The sequence below is a fragment of the Erpetoichthys calabaricus genome, chromosome 1 (genome assembly GCF_900747795.2).
Source record: "Erpetoichthys calabaricus chromosome 1, fErpCal1.3, whole genome shotgun sequence".
NCBI lineage: Eukaryota > Metazoa > Chordata > Cladistia > Polypteriformes > Polypteridae > Erpetoichthys > Erpetoichthys calabaricus.
This window is the reverse complement of record NC_041394.2, coordinates 311593207-311612932: the sequence shown is the minus strand read 5'-3', so window position 1 is coordinate 311612932 and position 19726 is coordinate 311593207. Positions and strand designations below refer to the sequence as shown.

At 37.7% G+C, this 19726-nt stretch overlaps 1 protein-coding gene across 1 annotated transcript in view; it reads left to right on the top strand.

The window, feature by feature from the left end:
* Positions 1-1877: 1877 nt before the first annotated feature.
* The window catches only part of kera (keratocan), a 33692-nt gene continuing 15843 nt past the window's right edge, over positions 1878-19726 (top strand). Inside the window, exon 1 of the mRNA XM_028817394.2 lies at positions 1878-2490. The gene's annotated coding sequence lies outside the window, so the exon portion shown is untranslated. The remainder of the gene's footprint in view (positions 2491-19726) is intronic.

Sequence of the window (19726 nt, the reverse complement as noted above, 5' to 3'; positions counted from 1 at the left end):
CTCCAGAAAGGAACTATTTCCCAGAACATCCCACCATTAGCTTTCAGGGACAGGAATACCTTGTATGTAGCACGGTGCCACTGCCTACCTGCCAAGTTGTTTTGCCTGCCTAAGGTAGCGTCATCTCTGATGGAGGATTTCAGGAATCATCGGATTGGCTGGCCCAGTGCTGACTCAGCTGTGGAATGGCCAATAGGGGGAGGCAGCTGAATGGCTGAACTCTCCAGGTCTCTAAACAAATTCAAATCGTATTATGTGATATTATTTACTGTTAAATTCTGCTCTGTACTTGTAATATTTTTATTTTACTATTATATTGTATTGAGGATTACTTGTGTTCTGTTCTGTGTATTGTATTGACCCCCTTCTTTTTGACACCCACTGCATACCCAACCTACCTGAAAAGGGGTCTCTCTTTGAACTGCCTTTCCCAAGGTTTCTTCCATTTTTTTCCCTACAAGGGTTTTTTGGGGGAGTTTTTCCCTTGTCTTCTTAGAGAGTCAAGGCTGGTGTCTGTCAAAAGGCAGGGCCTGTTAAAGCCCATTGCTGCACTTTGGACTATACAAAAATAAATTGTATTGTATTGTATTGTATTGTATTGTAGAACTCCTTTTAAGCAAAAGAAGATTAAGAGGAGACAAGATTGAAGTGTTTAAAATTATTAAGGGAATTAGTACAGTGGATCAAGACTGTTACTTTAAAATGAGTTCATCAAGAACAGGGGGACACAGTTTGTTAAGTTTTCCTTTACACGGAGAACCATAGAGACGTAGAGTATGTTGCCAAGTAGTGTGGTAGACATTAGGACTTTAGGAACTTTCAAAATGTTACTTTAGAAGAAAAGCGTCCTCCTCAAATCACCACCATATCCTCAGGTGTCAATATAATTCTGAGTTAAAGTTCTCTGATAAAAGGGCCAAGCCGTCCCCAGAATGCCTGCCCATGGCCTCTCACAGGTGGTCATGCATAACCCGTGGTGCAGTGGTAGTGTTACTGCCTCCAAAAAAGAGGCTGGGGTTCAAAACTGAGGTCCTCACTGCATGGAGTTTGCATGTTCTCTCTGTGTTGACATGGGTCTCCTCCAAGTGCTCCAGTTTCCTCCCACAATCCAAACAAATATAGGTTAGGTGGATGTAAGTGGATCAGTGATGCTAAACTGTCCCTAGTGTGTGTTCACCTTGATCTGGGCTGGTGCCCTGTTCAGAGATCGTTCCTTACTTGAACCCTATGCTTACCGGGACAGGCTACAGCTGCCCTGTGATCCATCTTAGGATAAAGGTGGTTTTGTGGAAGGATAAGTGTCTCTGTGCTGCCACCTATTGGTCATGGTGACTTGTAGTATAATACCAATTGCTCCTCACTCTCCTTCCTTTACTGCTATATCCATATGGCCCTATTTTGGGGCAACTTACATAGTTATGCCTGCAGTCCTGGTCCTCTACACTGGAGAAAAACCCACTCAGACAGAGGGAGAACTCCACACACTTTATTAATGACTGTGAAAAGGCACTTCATGTTCTTACCCTATGTAGTTGTGCTCAATTACAGATCTCTTTCAGACTTTGGTCCACTGACAGAATGCACTTGTTTTCCATTCCTACCTTCATCTAAAAGCAATTTCCTTGACTTCCCCTTGACTCATAGAGAAAACAATGTGCACAGGTCTAGACAAGAAAGCCCTGATATGGGTTTTGATTGCTCTTTTCTTTTAACTTTTGGTAATGAAAGTTTAATCATGCATCCCCATGTCAAACAATAACCCACCATTAAAGCCTGTTTCCTATTACCCAAAAACCTAAGCCATCTGCTTATCCAGATGTTATTCCTTTTCATTTCCAAACATACTCAAGCACTGTTCTGAAGTATCTAATGGTAGCAGCTGAATACAGAATAGCTTAAGGAGAAGTTTTCTGCCTAGTATTATCCTTGTTAGCCCTTCAGACCAGTTTACTTTGCCCCACAGTAGCACCTTTGCTTGCTGCTAGCCAACCTGTCAGAGCAGTTTTTTTTTTCTTTTTTCTTTTTAATACCTCAGGACGGATACTGACAGACAAATATGCTGTAAAGCAGCTGCCTCTGATTAAGTGCAAAAAGCATGAATTGCCCTGATAACTGAGGTGTGGCGATATATCTGAAGTTAGTGCAGGGGTTAAACATTTTCAAGCCACTTGTGAATATAGATTGGGGGGCTGCATTTATATAGCCCAGCATGCAGTCTGAAACAAAAAACAAGCACTGATGAATAATCAGTAGCCAAGATAAACAAAAGGAAGCCTGTCCAGCACAACTCACTTGCAAGGGTACAGCTTCACAGACTCATGAAAAAAAAAACAATGCAGATATAATCAAGTCTGCTGCACGTTTGGACACCTCACTTTTTTTATAAGAATTTGACCCACGAGGATCGGCAAAGAAGAAATACAGACCTTCATTTTGAGTGCATGCCTCATTCACACAAGGAAGCCAGAGCTGCATTCTTTGGAAAAACAGGTAATGTTTGTTTAATCTTTTTTTCTGTCACTTGCTATTCAAGCCATTTGCATGGGCATCAAAGCAATGGACCTGAAGATCAGAATATTTAGCTTAGTAATTTTTCTTAAGGAAATTTAAGATGACAGCGTCTGCTGTTTCTTGGACACATTTCACACAGTCCTTGCTACATCTGTTATGGTCAGATTTTCCCACAACAGATGAGTGAAAAGTAGTCCAAAATTGTAGTAGCCAAAATCGACTACAATTATGACTGATTGACAATTAAAATAGTGTAGCTCAAACCTGCATTTTTGGGATATAGCTTGACTTGCATGGCAATTTTTAAAGTTTATTTTGCAGAATTACTGATTTAAAAACCATCCATCTATCAATCCTTTATCATAAATGGCTTAATCCAGCTCGAGGTCAAAGGGTCAATTAAAAAAAAAAAGAAAGAAAAAAATATAAAAGTAGATTTGCATATACTTTTTTGTATTTTACTTCAGTTCAAGTACAATTTGCAGTGTTAATGTCTAACATAGCCATTACAGTATTTAGTGATGTAGTGATAGTTAACAATGTTGTGGTTTCTTTCGTTGTCTTAAACCCAAATGTGTTTTTTAATGAAACTTCGGTGCAATACCTGGCATCCAGGGTCTGTAAAAATCATCTCATTGTACACAAGGAGACTGATCTTGTACTCGTTCTGCTCCAAGGAAAATAACTATAGTACAGATAGCTTTAGTTTTTGTTTTCAGGTTTATTTTCTTTTCATTCTACGCATGATCAACTGTGATTCACCTTTTATTATTATTTATTATTTATATTGCATGGTTATTGTTAAATACTCTTTTGTAAATGACACACAGCAAAAAATGCAAATGCAAAAACTAGACAAAAAAAAACGTAAATGAGAGTTGCTTTGCTTTTATTTAGCAAAAAAAAAAATGCCAATGGGGTAAGCAAAATATACTTGACAAGATTTCTTAAGATAAGCTAAATAATCATAAATACAACTTTTTTGATAAGTCAATAATTCTTACAATAAGGAAAGCAAGATTTAATGTCATGATATAAATTTGTCACTTGCTTAGATTTTATTTTTTGCCGTGCATAAACAGAATTGCAAGGTAGTGTGGTGACTGGTGACACTGTTTCATTGAATCCAATGTCAAGTAATTGTCTGTGTGGAGTTTGTATGTTCTCCTTGTCTCTGAGTGGGTCTTTCTCCTGGTGCTCTGGTTTTCCTCTCACATCACAAAATATGTGCTGGTTAGTTTCACTAGCTTCTCTAAATTGTCTCCAGTGTATATGTGGGGTGGCCAACAATGGACTGGTGACCATGTTCAGGTTTGTTGCTTGCCTTGCAGCCAATGCTGCTGGGATTGGCTACATCCCCCTTACAACCCTGAACTGCATTAAGCAGGCTTGAGAGTGGAATGCTATGGTAAATTATAGAAACAGCCATCCATTATTAAACCATCTGACTCAGATGGTTCAATAGAACCAACCAGATGGTCCAGAATCACAAGGTATGAATCCTACTTCCTAACAATGACAATAAAAAATGTTTCTTGTATATAATGTTGATCAGAAATTCTTGATTTTTTTCTACTTTGCTACTTATTATTTTAAACAGCAGCACTAAAATGTGCCTATACTAAAACAACATTGATCCTTGTATTTCAATTTTACCCGGGATCCGCGCAAAACTTTGTTTTCTTTGTGTCTATTTTCATCTTTCCTTGTATTGGCGTATGCTAATTTAGGAATATGAAGAACAGGAAAGACTGTCAACACATTATAACAAATGTGTAGTTATTTGTAATGCACTCTGTATGCACCTTTGTATGTTGTTTGCACAGCATGTCATTTTTTATTTTAATAAATTTATGAACGTGTACAGCACTCAGTGTTCCTGTAATGCAATTTATGTTAAATCATACTAAATTGAATTGTAAAATCTGCTTTCTTTATAAAGTATTTAGTAATAGTGTGTAAAATAAATGCCAGCCTACCAACCTACCTACATATATACATGCATACAGTACTTAAGTACATACGGTATATACACAGAGCAGTGCTGCCTCACAGCAGCAAAGTCCAGGGTTCAAACCCTGCCATGTGTCCATCTCTGATGAGTCTGCACAGCCCTCTTCTGTCTGTGTTGGTTTTTTTCTCTGGGTATTCTGGTTTTACCACATGCCAAAAGTGTGCAGTTTAGGTGGTAGTTCTAAACTTGCCTTATCTGAATCACATTATGGGTGTGAGTGTGCCATGCAAAGGATGGGTATGCCATGCACAGTTAATTCTGGCCTGGCACCAGTGCTGCCAGGATAGGCTTCCGCTCCTGTGATCCATAACAGGGCTTTGATGATGGGATTTTATGAAAATAAATTACTGATTTTCTACATTTCTTTTAAATGAAACACTGAGGATTATCTCATAAATTAATACATTAGTAGACTATATGAGGAAGTAATGTTGGTATTTATAATCAGTGACTATTTAGTTTCATCCTTTTATGTTAAACACCATAACAAAGAAGCAATTTATGCTGAACACCATAACAAAGAAGCTCTATATTAAAACTATGGGCATCATTTTAGATAAATCTATACAAAGAGAAGCTAAGAGATAGAAGGATTTCAGTTCCTGGACTGGTTTCTCTGTCACTCCTTCCACATGAGTTTTCTCTGGTTTGTGTAGTTTGCTCTCACATCATGAAATTATACATGTATGCCTGGTTTATTGTCAGCTTTAAATTGGCCCAGTTGTGTCCAGGCATGACTTTAGATGGTTTCTGAATTATTCCTAAGGATAGTGGACAAGACTCTACCTCAGTCATGAATCACTAGTGGGAAAAATGGCCACATAATTTGGATTTTATACATAAAAACATTTAAATCTTGTCAATTCATTTTTATATTGGACAGAGCCCATTATACAATGCAGTACACAAGCAGGACACACTTCCCTTTTTATTTTCATATTGTTTTTATTTTATTATTTTTTATTTTGTATTTTTTTGCAGCTGGCGGTGAGGTGGTTTATGTGTTTTGTTTCAGATCACACAATAAGTAATGACTGGGAATGAACCATATGTAATATATTAATAGCCACCATTGGTGGCCTAATTGGAACAAATAAGGTTTCAACTGAATTCAGCTTCTATTTTTAAACAATACTTCTGCTTCTTCAATTTTGGTGTCCAGTGACTGTCATAAGATGAGAAGTCAACTGAATTTAAAAAGAGCTTAAGAGGCTGGGGATCAAGTAAATGGGCTTTTCACCTACGATAGTTTATTTTTAGTATACTGCCAATCTCACTGGAGCAGGCATTGAACACAGTATTGCTCATTTCAAACTGACAAACAACATTGATCTTGTTATCCTGTAGTGAACTTTATCTTAAAGTACTTTACAAGTACAAATACACTGTATAACCCTAACTGTAATTCTTATATTTTTGTATCTGGGGCACAAACAGGTTAAGAGATCTGATCAGGTTCCTACAATGTGTTGAAGACAGGAATTCTTCTGGTTTAGAGTCTTTAGTTTGTAAACAACACTAACAATCAATATTGTATATTAAGATATGTGTGTAATAATGTTATCCATTCACCCTTTTTGTTTACCCCATTTCAGGGCTATGGATTGTTAAAGCCTGTTTTATCAGCATAGGGAACATCCATCATCATAGGTCAACCTTTCACTCAAAGAACCAAAGAAATTAAATTTACTAGTCAACCTAGGGATATGGAAGGAAACCCACACAGATGACAGAGGACATACAAAATCAGGAGTTGGTCAGGATACGAAATTTTGTTCTTGAAGATGTGGAACTCAGGCAATAACATCACGGGCACTCTATATGTAATCGTGACCAAATGTAATACAAAAGCAGAGAGAAGTGAACAACAGCCAAATCAGAAAAAATCACATTAGGACTAGTGCAGGTGTAGGCAAAGAATTTTGAAAGCCTGGATTAGGCCTTTACATAGTTACCTCTTCCTGAGACTAAACAGGTTTAATTCTCTGAGTCTGTCAGAATAGGACATGTCCTTAAGTACCCAGGATGCACTTGGTTGCTCTACTGCGCAGTTCTTCAAGTGCTACTATATCTTCCTTGTGTCGTGGTGAACACAACTGCACACAGTACTCCAAATGTGGATTTAGTAGTGCACTATGTAATCTGAACATAACATCCCTTTCTATTCAACCATTTTCATAATATAATCTTAACATTTTATTTGACTTTTCAATGGCTTATGCGCATTGCTTAGATGATGACACATTGCACAGATAATTATGTTCCAACCAGGTTTCTTAATGAGAAGTGAAGTACAGTAATGCTTTTGAAACACTTAGTGCTCAAGCAACATTTTCATGCTTCATTTTAGTTGTCTTGCTTGTTAAGATTCCCTGCAATGAATTGCTTATGTTAGTCTTAAACATCTGCATTCCCTGTTTTTAATTGCTGTGTTTTAGCAATAAGATACAAACAACAAATGAACCAACAGTTCCCCATCTTATTGTTTCTACTTATACCTGTGTGCATTCTTTGGGAACTATCTACCTTAAAAATATTTGGAAGGAAACTGAAGAGAAAAACAGTTGAGGACTGAGAATTCCTAATCCATGTCAAACAACGAATTCTTTGGATGATATCCTTGGTAAGAACAAAGCTATGACATAAGAATGACCTGAGAGTGCACTGTAGGCTACAATGAAAACATTAAACAAGCCATAAAATTAAACAAGATTGGAATTGGTCAGAATTTATTTCTAACTGACCAACTGGGTTGGAAAAAAAACTGCAGCCACTACAACCCTTCATGACTGACTCCCCCTGGACTAGAGAGTGGCCATAGTTGTCAGTGCTACAAAGGAAGAATTTCTGCAGAGTATGGTATGTCTAACAGTGATTGCTTTTTAAATAAGTTCAGACCCCAAAAGTAATATTTGTGGATGGAGTGGGTTGAGGAATTCAATGACTTCTTTTTATTTATTCAAGCTCATGAGCCTTTTACATGTTTAATGATGTTTTTAACTCATATCATGAAGTTTTCAGCTCATAAAAATTACTTTGCCTGTGTATATTCAACTAGACAATTGGGGTGTTCCAGTGCTGGCTCCAGATTAATGTACAGTATAAGAAGCAAAAGCGGATCTATCCTTGCTGACATCAAAAAGGTACAGCTGAGAATTATTTCCTGTAATGCACACATTCTCTACTTCAAGAAGCCAGATGTTTCCTTTTAACAACTCAAATTCATTAAATGTAATGCTCATTAAATCCAGACTATGTATTAGGGTATGTATCCTTCTGAAGCTCTTTATAGCATAATTACTTACAAAGGAATATTTACACAACGTTCAACTGTAAAACCCTTGAATTATGTCATATTTAGAATTTTAAACTTAAATCCCTAAGATTTCAAAGTATATAATAAACATATGTCCCCAGACCAGATAACATTTTTCCAAAAGAGTGCTTAAGTAAGGTAGTGATTAATGCCCTATTGTATATTTTGTAGAATACACTTCACACCTGGAAAATTCCTAAACCCTGGAAAGTAGCAACCATTATCCCATTAGATTAAAAACTAAATGTCCCCCACAGCTCCGCACACACAGTAGTGAAACAGGACAAACATTAAAAATCCATATAAAAAAAATGTAATTCTGGCCAAGAAGAAGGTAGGTATGCTGCAACGTCAAACGTTGGCACTGTATCTGATCATCTTCAGGTCTGACGGAAGAGTGTCCTCCACGTAGGAAGAAAAGTACGTGGCCATGATATCTCTGGCAATCAGTAGCTACACTCTAAAACACACGTAACTCTGATCTCTCTCTCAAAAATGTTAGACGTTACTCCTTAACAATCTGTAGATGATAATGTCTGTTGAGCAGACAGGTATTGTTGGCTAAGCAAAGGCAAGGTATGCTGGCACATGAGTGAGGAGGGCCCACCTCTCTCCCCTTGGCCCGCAGAGTCTCTCTCGGATTTGCACAAATAAATTCGTACCATCAAACTATGATATCAACCAGAATGTTCAAGCAAATTATAGAAAAAAACCCGATCTAAATCAGTTCAGTAATTCTCTCGTGGAAAGCAGACAGACATGCAGACAGACAGAGAGATGTTGGATTGTATATATATATATATATATATATATATATACTGTATATACTGTATATATATATATATATATATGGATATATATATATATATATATATATATATATATATATATATATATATATATATATAGATATAGATATAGATATAGATATAGATATAGATATAGATATAGATATAAATGTGATCAGGCCAAATGCATAAACGATAGGTCAGAAACCATGCAATATTGTTTGGAGTAAGGATTAAGAACATAATGCCATGCTATATTATACTATATTACCTTAATTATTAATGGCAAAATTGAGCAGAACATAGTTTTAAGAAGAAAGAGATGCTGTTTCAGTAATAGGCTTAAATTCTATCAGGAAAAAGTAGAAGCAAATGAATTCAAATCCATTCTTCTGGAGCTGTGATGCAAAAGGGCTAACCACTTCATCACTATACTGTACTGCTGACTTCACCAAGAAAGAAGTGTATGTTACATAGTGCTTTACTATAATGAGTAACATCAATAGGCCCTTGTGCATCTAAATACAAGTAACTTAACAGAACCTATGTAGTATAAAGCCATAAACAAGTCATATTTATACATATATTAAGTATTGACTGACAAGGTGCTTACATTTTGCCAATGCCACATTTACTGATTAGATTTCTTTTCTCTTTGATCCATCAAATCCATCAAATAAATAATAGCTGTACAATAAAATGCAGAAATACAGAAATAAACTGAACAGACTTCATTAAATGATTCACATACAGGCAGCTTTCTTTGGTGCATAAAAAAATGCCTTCTCGAATTCACAGTATTTATAATGCCAAAGTGCAACTAGCTTATTTACAGGTGCTTGATATCTGTGTTAGGGGGACACCCCAAAACAATAAAACAAGCTGCTTCCTTCATTTCATTGTTTTCTGCCTGTCTCTCACATCCTTTCTTTGGTAAAAGTATGCTTTGTCACACTCTTTTAGAAAAATTTGAATATTAGAACATTAAAAAAACTTAAACAAGAACAGGCCATTCAGCCAAACAAAGCTCGCCAGTCCTATCAACATAATTCATCCAAAATAACATCAAGTCAAATGTTAAAGGTTCATAAGTCTTACGGTCTACCACACTACTTGGTAGCTTATCCTATGTGTCTATGCTTCTACATGTGAAGACAAACATCCTAACATTTGTGTGAAGTTTACCCTTAACAAGTTTCCAACTGTGTCCCCGTGTTCTTGATGAACTCATTTTAAAATAACAGTCTCGATCCATCCATCCATCCATTGTCTCCTGCTTATCCGAGGTCGGGTCGCGGGGGCAGCAGCTTGAGCAGAGATGCCCAGACTTCCCTCTCCCCGGCCACTTCTTCTAGCTCTTCCGGGAGAATCCACTGTGCTAATTCCCTTCATAATTTTAAACACTTCAATCAGTGTCACCACTTAATCTTTTTTTGTTTAACCTGAAAAGGCTCAGCTGTTTTAATCTTTCCTCATAACTCATTCCCTGTAGTCCTGGAATAGATAGACAGAACTTTATTTGTCCCCCAGGAGAAATTTGGCTTTTTACAGAAGCTCTTCACCAGAATGACTAAAAAGAAAGAAAAGCATTTCTTGACACAGTTTTGCTGAACAATTTGTTGGCTGAATGTACTCAGTGTTAGTGTGTTAGAAAGAGGATGTACAATATTGTTCATAATGGCACTCAGTTTTGTTTTAATTCTCTCCTTTGCTATGACCTTCGGTGGGTCCAGAGTGCGTTCCCATAACTGAGGCTGCCATTGTGATTAGCTTGTTAATACAGTGGGCCTCTGTTGAAGTGATGTTACAGAGATGTGGAGATGTGAAGGATGTTTTCAGAGTCACTGTCCAGCTCCAATGAGTCAGAAAACAATTTGACACTTCCAGTAGTTCTCTCTTCTCCTCATTAAAACTCTTTTGTCTTTTTCTGGCATCAATATATTCATATTTATCCTTAGCTCTATCTGTCCTGCCACTGTTGTGACGTCTGCATACAGCAGTAAAAGCTCTCACAATATCATGTTTAAGTCTGTCCTCTCTAGATTTAGTCTTAAGCTCCTTTTACTTTGAGATTCAGTGAGGTATGTAATTTCACCAGGGTCCCTAAACTTTTACACAGAAGATTAACAAGTAGCCACCTATAGTGTAATTTTTGAAATACTCCTCGTGTTATTTACAACAGGGCACGGCCAGGTGTAGTGACTTGCTTAGGGTCATGCCTTGAGTTACATGCTTTAAAGTTAAACAAAAAGTTCATCATTTTAAGCCAAATACCACAGCTATTATTGCCTAACAGACTAATAAACAAGCTTATGAGAAAATTGTGAAGTAGCAAAAAATGTAAATCTTTAGGTCTGACAGAGAATGCAGTCTACTAGAGGTTGTAGGGAGCAACCATGAAACTGCATACCTGCCATTATAAAATATACCTGCAAAAACCCATGTGGCAATGATTTAGCAGACACGAACGTGACTTCATTGCAGTTACTGAACTTTCCAGTCATGTTCTTCTAATACCTAAAATGCAAAATGAAAGTTTTTGTTCTTTCAGACAAGGGAAAGCATAAAAGAATCAGTGTCACCAGTCACTGCTCTGCCATTCTGTGAAAAAGAGAATATATAGAAAACAACGTGAATGACTAGCTGACTCTTCAGGTGCATGTTTAAGTGTTTATGTTTATTTCTTAGAAATGAACAGGTACCAGGAGTTCATCATGACTTTTAATGAAATCAATACATGGTAGTTAAGAGTAACACAGTCAAGATAATCAAGTGATGTTCTGTAATTTTAACAGTCAAATTCTTATTTATATTATGGTTTAATTCAAAGAAAGAAAACAGAGTAAGGTGTTTCTGAGATCAAGATATGACTACATTTATAGATTGCAATAAAAAGTAGTAAGTAACAAGTTGCTAAGGTTAATGTTGTGTCTGTAGAAGTCCAGGAATCCGCATTCATCTCCCAGACTGATCACTGTCAGAGTGGGGTCTGCATTTCTCCAGGAACCATACCATAAATTAACAATAATTTAACTGTCAAAACAATCAGAAGCATGGCCAAGTTGCCATTAAATATAAGAAAATATAAAATACCAACAAAATCTATTCATAGACCTATTCATTAACACATATTCACAGTGTTTACTATTAAGATTTTCCTTTTTTAATAAAATATGCAAAACATGAAATCGGATAGATGAGAAATTTTAGAGAAAACAAGGGGACTGCAATATTTTTATTAACAAACATAATATTTTAACAACTCTTACTGTTTTACTACAGCACAATTGTTAGTCTATGAAAGTAAATTATACAATAAATATTCTTGCACATTGGAAAACTCCATCCAATAATATTTTTTTATTTGTTACTTACCCAATGTGGTTTGTAATGATGGCTCAAAAAATTTTTATTGAGAACAGACATAATAAAGTTTAAGGTACAATGGCTGTCTATAGTGTCAAAAGCTGGACAACAGCAAACAATATCAAGAATGTCCATGAATAAAAAAATTAATCTAAATGTCTGTTATCCAGGCATATGCACAGAATCTGCAAAGCACGTGCATTTTTTGCTAAAATATATTGTTAAATTAGTCCTCCCAGAAATTCAGAACAGTGCAATAATGTGTCCACATGAATGTGTGTCCAGTGAATGATGGGGAGAGGCAGATCTTCATACAGTATTTAAAATTCTGGTCCCTTGAGGATGCATTTCTTTCTTATGCATTACAGGGGACCTCATGAATTGGCCTTGCACCCAATCCTGTCCCAATTGGCTATGGCCTTCCACATCCCTGTACCGGATTATAAGGAATATTAATGAACACCCATAAACATTTAAGGGCAAAACACTTCTAAAACTCCTTAAAACTGGGTCTGAATCCTGGTTTCAGATGTGTTTTCATTTTCTCCTCACTCTGCATTGTTTTCCTTACTGTACTCTAGTATTACTTCAATATCCCATGGTTGTGAATGTCACATTACTTCAAACTGGCTACAGGTGAGTGAATATATTTGGGGGCTTTAGACTGATGCCAAGTCCAGGGTTGGTAACTTTCTTGTGCCTAGTAGTGCTAGGATAAGCTTTGGCTGCTGAAACCTTGAATTGGATTAAGTGGGTTGAGAAAAAAATGAATGATTTGGACAGCTCTATAGATTGTGAAAGTGCATACATATCAAAAGCAAAATGCTCATTCTTCAGCAGATACCTAATATTTTGAACAAGCACTTTTGCAAAAAGATTCTGTTTACATTGCTCTCCATTCACTTTTAGGATCTAACGGGTGCTGCTGATCCCAGATTCCTCTGTCCAAGGTTTACCTTTTTTAATTGATTTTTCAGAAGTTGAGATGCAATAACACCAAGGCGAAAGAATCTCATGTCAAGTGTCAGGTCTCACCAGTGTGACAAATTACATAATTGCACCAAGAAAATGAGAATCTTAACCCAGTGGAAGCAAGAATGAAGGTCAAAAAGGATGAAGGTTCAAAGGATCCAATTACATGTTAGCTCACCAAGATAAAAGGCGTCAAATGAGAATTGTAAAGCTGGTTTTCTCTTCACAAACATCAAGAGAGATAGAACATTTTTTTCCACAGATTTTAATTGTTTCTAAACATTGTTAAAACAAAATTATCATTCACTCACTTTTTTATAGTTTCTATTGTCAGGTGCCACTCAGCTGGAATAGGATTTTTATGCACTTACATATTTTGGAAAATGTAACCAAATTATTAATCATGACTTACCAAAAATAGGACAGCCCTGGACTTAGCAAATATTTACATCTAAACAGAATAATAGAAGTCATACTAGTAGAACTCTTAAGAATGGCACTAAGACCAGATTCAGGTCTAAATACAATTAAAGAAAAATTAAATACAATTAAAATAAGTGATGAAATGCAGATACATAAAGCTCAACCATATCTTATAAGAATAGAAAGACACAGTCCATAACAAGAACATTTACCCATCACTCCATCATAAAACCCACTTAATCCAGCTGTAGGAACACAAAAGGTCTCTGCTCTTATTGTCCATCTAGTCAACATTACTCAAAAATGACTAAACAGAGCATGACAATAGCTTCTGACTGTTAGATAACTGTTAGATAACTGAAAGACAAGTTAACACAGGAGTGGTAAGGGGATTAGTGATTCTGCCTTACAGTTTCAGGTCTTTTGGTGCAGTGTTTTCATGCTCTAGCCATGTCCATATGGGTTTTTGTTGAGTGTTTTGATTTAAACTGAATTCCCAAGAAATTGAGTGTTAGAATAATTGGCTCAGTATGAGTGTGAGAAAAGGCATTTTCACACTCATAGCCTGTTTGCTTTGTGTCAGATCTGGAGATGGTTACTAACTTTGCTTGAATCTCCAGGTAATTCAGTGGTGTTTTACAAAGCAAACTTTCAAGCATACCAGAAGTAATTAAAAAACATCCCACAAGTTTGTCATGGACTTATGAAGATGAAGATACTCATAACAATAGATGTATTTGTACACCAAAACATTTCTGATGATTATGTGGACTATTTACCATGCAGAGCTCTATGAGCAGAAGAATTTTTATCTAATAACTAGAAGAGAACATGAAAATGCATTGCTTTACATGCCACAGAAAGGGCACATTTTATCTAGGCAACTGTACAGAAGAGGACAACCACTGCTGAGGGCATACAGTGATGTGCTTCAATTTCATTGAGATAGTAGACTATTGGGTAAATTTAATTTAACACTATGATGTTGCGAATTTATTCTCCAATAGCCTGAGTGTTACCTCTATTTAGGTTTTCTCACATGTCTGCTCTATTCAAGCCTATAAATATTTGTTAATAATGTTCACTTGAGAACAATCAATTCACATTAATATCTAAGTTAATGTTTCTTCAGCAGACCCCCGTGACCCTGTGTTCGGATTCAGCGGGTTGGAAAATGGATGGATGGATGTGAGAGAGAGAAAAAGGTTCTCAGGCTGAATCAGGTGCTAGGATTGATCTGAATGACTGATATTTGTGCAAGTTGTTTTATTCAAACTTTTATTTGTGTGTATTGATTTTTATACTGATTTCCCAAATTCAGATTACTGGTACAAATATTTCCCATAGTGCATAGCATTTCCTGTTTTTAGATTGGTCCATTGTCAGGTCATATTCATAGCTCATGCAATCCACTTCAAGGGTTTGTTGAGTGCCACACCATGACCACCATTTGCAAAGGGCCTCAGTATGTTTGTTTTGGTCCATAGCAGAGTGCAACTGCCATGATCACATCTACCTAAATGAACAAGTACTGTATATGAGGACAATCATTCCAGAGTTCGAAAAAAATGATCCAAATGAACTATAGTAGATGTGAAAACATAAGAATGTGTCCCGCAAAGGATGAGTATAGGGTTAGCTTATGATTGTGCCTGATGGCTAACTTCATTTTGGAAATGGAAAAAAGGCAGCAGCAATTGTAGATTAAGATTGACATAGATGTTCAACAGTAAAAGGACTATTAGATTTAGTCTGATATGGTCACTTACAGTGAGACAACAGTCCACGCATTGAAAGCTTTATGAAAGGTTTATGAAAGAATAATTCACACAGTCTTCATTTAAAGGATAAGTTTGGTGTTTTTCAAGTCAATATGGGTGCAATCTCAAGACATGCATTAATACTTGATAATATTTCTGCCTTGAAACATACACATATTTGGTAAGTTTTAATACATGTTTTTCATTGTGTAACCCAGGTACCCTTTATCTCCATTACAAAATGCAAGAGCAGGAGTAATTTTTTCAAATTTATTAAATGTGCTTCACTTTAGAATGCATTATGTGGCAAATCAATATATACCATGATCGTGAAGAAACTTGAAAAATATTAAACTTACCATTAAACATAGCACCATTAAAAACATGCCATTTCAGAAGGTACAGTACCTTAATAAGAAAATAAGAGTACAATATTAAATCAAATAGATAGATAGATAGATAGATAGATAGATAGATAGATAGATAGATAGATAGATAGATAGATAGATAGATAGATAGATAGATAGATAGATAGATACTTTATTAATCCCAATGGGAAATTCACATTATCCAGCAGCAGCATACTGATACAATAAATAATATTAAATTAAAGATTGATAATAATGCAGGTGAAAAACAGACAATAACTTTGTATAATGTTAAATGTTAACATTTACCCCCCGGGTGGAATTGAAGAGTCGCATAGTTTGGGGGAGGAACGATCTCCTCAATCTGTCAGTGAAGCAGGACAGTGACAGCAGTCTGTCGCTGAAGCTGCTCTTCTGTCTGGAGATGATACTATTTAGTGGATGCAGTGGATTCTCCATAATTGATAGGAGCCTGCTGAGTGCCCTTCGCTCTGCCGCAGATGTTAAACTGTCCAGCTCCATGCCAACAATAGAGCCTGCCTTCCTCACCAGTTTGTCCAGGCGTAAGGCGTCTTTCTTCTTAATGCTGCCTCCCCAGCACACCATCGCTCGCCACAACTGTCTGATAGAACATCTGCAGCATCTTATTGCAGATGTTGAAGGACGCCAGCCTTCTAAGGAAGTATAGTCGGCTCTGTCCTTTCTTGCACAGAGCATCAGTATTGGCAGTCCAGTCTAATTTATCATCCAGCTGCACTCCCAGATATTTATAGGTCTGCAGCATCTGCACATAGTCACCTTTGATAATCACGGGGTCCATGAGGGGTCTGAGTCTCCTAAAATCCACCACCAGCTCCTTGGTTTTGCTGGTGTTCAGTTGTAGGTGGTTTGAGTCGCACCATTTAACAAAGTCATTGATTAGGTCCCTATACTCCTCCTCCAGCCCATTCCTGATGCAGCCCCGATAGCAGTGTCATCAGCAAACTTTTGCACATGGCAGGACTCCGAGTTGTATTGGAAGTGTGATGTATATAGGCTGAACAGGACCGGAGAAAGTACAGTCCCTTGTGGCGCTCCTGTGTTGCTGACCACAATGTCAGACCTGCAGTTCCCGAGACGCACATACTGAGGTCTGTTTGTAAGACAGTCCACGATCCATGCCGCTAGGTATGAATCTACTCCCATCTCTATCAGCTTGTCCCTAAGGAGCAGAGGTTGGATGGTGTTGAAGGCGCTAGAGAAGTCTAGAAACATAATTCTTACAGCACCACTGCCTCTGTCTAAGTGGGAGAGGGATCGGTGTAGTATATAGATGATGGCATCCTCCGCTCCCACCTTCTCCTGATATGCAAATTGCATAGGGTCTAGGGCGTGTTAAACCTGTGGCCTAAGGTGGTGAAGCAGCAGCCTCTCCATGGTCTTCATCACATGTGATGTCAGAGCAACAGGCCGAAAGTCATTCAGCTCACTAGGATGTGATACCTTTGGGACTGGGGTGATGCAAGATGTTTTCCAAAGCCTCGGGACTCTCCCCTGTTCCAGGCTCAGGTTGAAGATGCGCTGTAGAGGACACCCCAGCTCCGATGCACAGACTTTCAGCAGTCGTGGCGATACTCCATCTGGACCCGCTGCTTTGCTGGCACGAAGTCTCCTCAGCTCTCTGCTCACCTGCGCTGTTGTAATTATGGGTGGGGATGTCTCTCCTATGCTGGTATCAGCAGAAGGATGTGTGGAGGGTGTAGTACTCCGAGGTGAGAGTGAGAGTGGGTTAGGGTGGTCAAACCTGTTAAAGAAGTTGATAGTTAAATACAGAAGACTGATTGAAAATCTATACCAAAGTATATGAATGAATGAAATGTAATGAATGTTTTTTTGTATTTAACAAAGTGTGTTAAAATAGCTGTCACGTTTTATGTGTTTATTTTTTGTCTCTGGGTTCCCCAGCTTCCTCCCATACTACAGTATGTATTTTAGGTTAATTAATAAATTTAAATTGTCCTGATGTGAGTGAGTGTAAGTGTGTATATGAGGAAGGACCTGTGGTAGACTGTCACCCCATCTACTCCCCTACTTTGCATCCTGTGCAGATCCAGTTCCCTGTGATACTAAAGCTGAATTAAGCAGGATAATTAAATGGATGGCACGTAATGTGGTCTATTGATAAAGGTTGTGGCGGGTGGCCAGGTCCTGTGCCCGGCCGGGATGCCCCTTCTACATATGTTCCGGGGCAGCAACCATGGGTGTCTCAGTACCTCCCCCGGGACACTTGGTGGTAGCCTCCCTGGCTGATGATGGTGCCTCAGTTTCCCGCAGGGCTCCATGTGAGATAGAGTCCTCCACAGCCCGGTTGGGATCTGGAGTGGCCGCCAGGGGATGCTGTGTGGATTCCACAGCCCAACTGGACAAATCTTCAGCCCTACCTGGAAGTGCAATTGGAACCAGGTGGTCAAGCACCTGGAACACTTCCGGGTGGGCTATAAAAGGGGCCAGCCACCACCACTCAGTGGCCAGAGTCGGGAGGAGGGGACAAAGCTTCAAGGGAGGAGCGGCGGTGACAGAAGGGCATGTTTCGGGTTGTGTTAAGTGCTTCTGGGACTGTGTATTGCCTGTGGGGTTCACGGGGAAGAAGTGCCCAACGGGTGAAGAAAATAAACAGTTTGTGCCTTCGTGTGTAGTCTGTGCCGTGTCGGCCGCTATAAAACGCTATTGTTACAAGGTATAGCACTGAAAGCCATTAGGGCTGCTGCTCACCTTCTATGTTTTACAGGTAAAGTTGTTTGACGTATTAATGGAAGGGTTTAAAGTTGAAAAATGTCTTTAAGACTTAAAAAAATAACTGTATTTATTAAAACTAAAAGTTTGGTTAAAGTGAGTGCAGAAGACGGATGAACAAATGGACTTTGAATAGAACATATGAAACAATCTTCAGTGTTAATCATTCTTCAACCCAATTCATTGACAGTGAGGCATGCAATACAATAAAAGCATCCTAATCCATCTGATTAATTTGCATTGTTCACTATGTATGTAATGCTACAAAGAAAGGTGTTGCAAAGGGCATTTAAAGAGCGAGTAGCTTCAGTGTGCATGGAATATAACATACGAGGAATGACAAAAAAAAATTTGAGACATTTTCTCTACTTCGGTGAAAATTATATGAAAAAAATCTGTCACGCACTCAGTGGTTAATTTGAAATGTCCTGTATGCTACTGCAGCTCCACAGGACCATCCATTTCCCAGCACTTGCACACCTGGCCATAAAACTGTCATTGTGCTGTGATGTATGTTTTAAACAACTTGCACATTCACAGGGGGTCAAAAATGTGTTGTGTTGATAAAAGCTTTCTTAGTCATTGCATTTTACAAATTATAGGTTATAAGAACAGTTTGGAAATGATGAGGAGCTTATTGAAGAAGTGCAAGATTCAGATTGGTACTAGATTGGAGCCCATGCTCTTATTTCTCACTGGTGCAGCTGACAAAGATAATGGAGAAACTCCATTAGTGCAGCAGATCCATCTAGCAGATGCATCTAGCTATTCTATGAGCATGTTCGAACAATTCCATAACAAAATTGACAGCAGATAAAAACAATTTCATTACTGAGCAACCCTTGTATATGTTATATGTCCAATGTCCAAACACTTTGAAGTGAATCTGCAAGACGTTTTGCCAGGAAAGGTTGCACCCAAGGAGCCACTTTAAACACTAATGAGAGCTCAAGGCCTCCGTCTGATTGCCAGCTGTCTTCTATTCCTTTGATCCCATTAGTTTAAGGAAAAACAAACAGCCTTCGCAAATTTGAACCAGATGCATTCTGAAAGAAAACCTTGAAGAATATAAATGAAAGCCATATGATAAAAAGGCCTGTTTTGCATGAGGGGGTAACATGTTGTAGAAGGCAAGTGGCTTAATAAAATATATTTAATTTTCCTACAGTGTAAATAAATAATGTCTTAACATTTTGAATTTCAATGGTCTTTTGAAAGTTAAATACTCCTAGTGTGACACACAAAATAATGTCAAATGCCTAATAACATAGTCAAGATTCACTTCCCTTTAAGAAATGGTGTACCTACAGGCTACAGTCGAATTGCTAAATAACAACTAAAACTAAAAAGCCAAATACTTTCTTGTTTTATTTTTTTTTTGTATGAATTCATTAGCATAACATTATGTTTTATTAAAGTGAGCAAGATCCTCAACT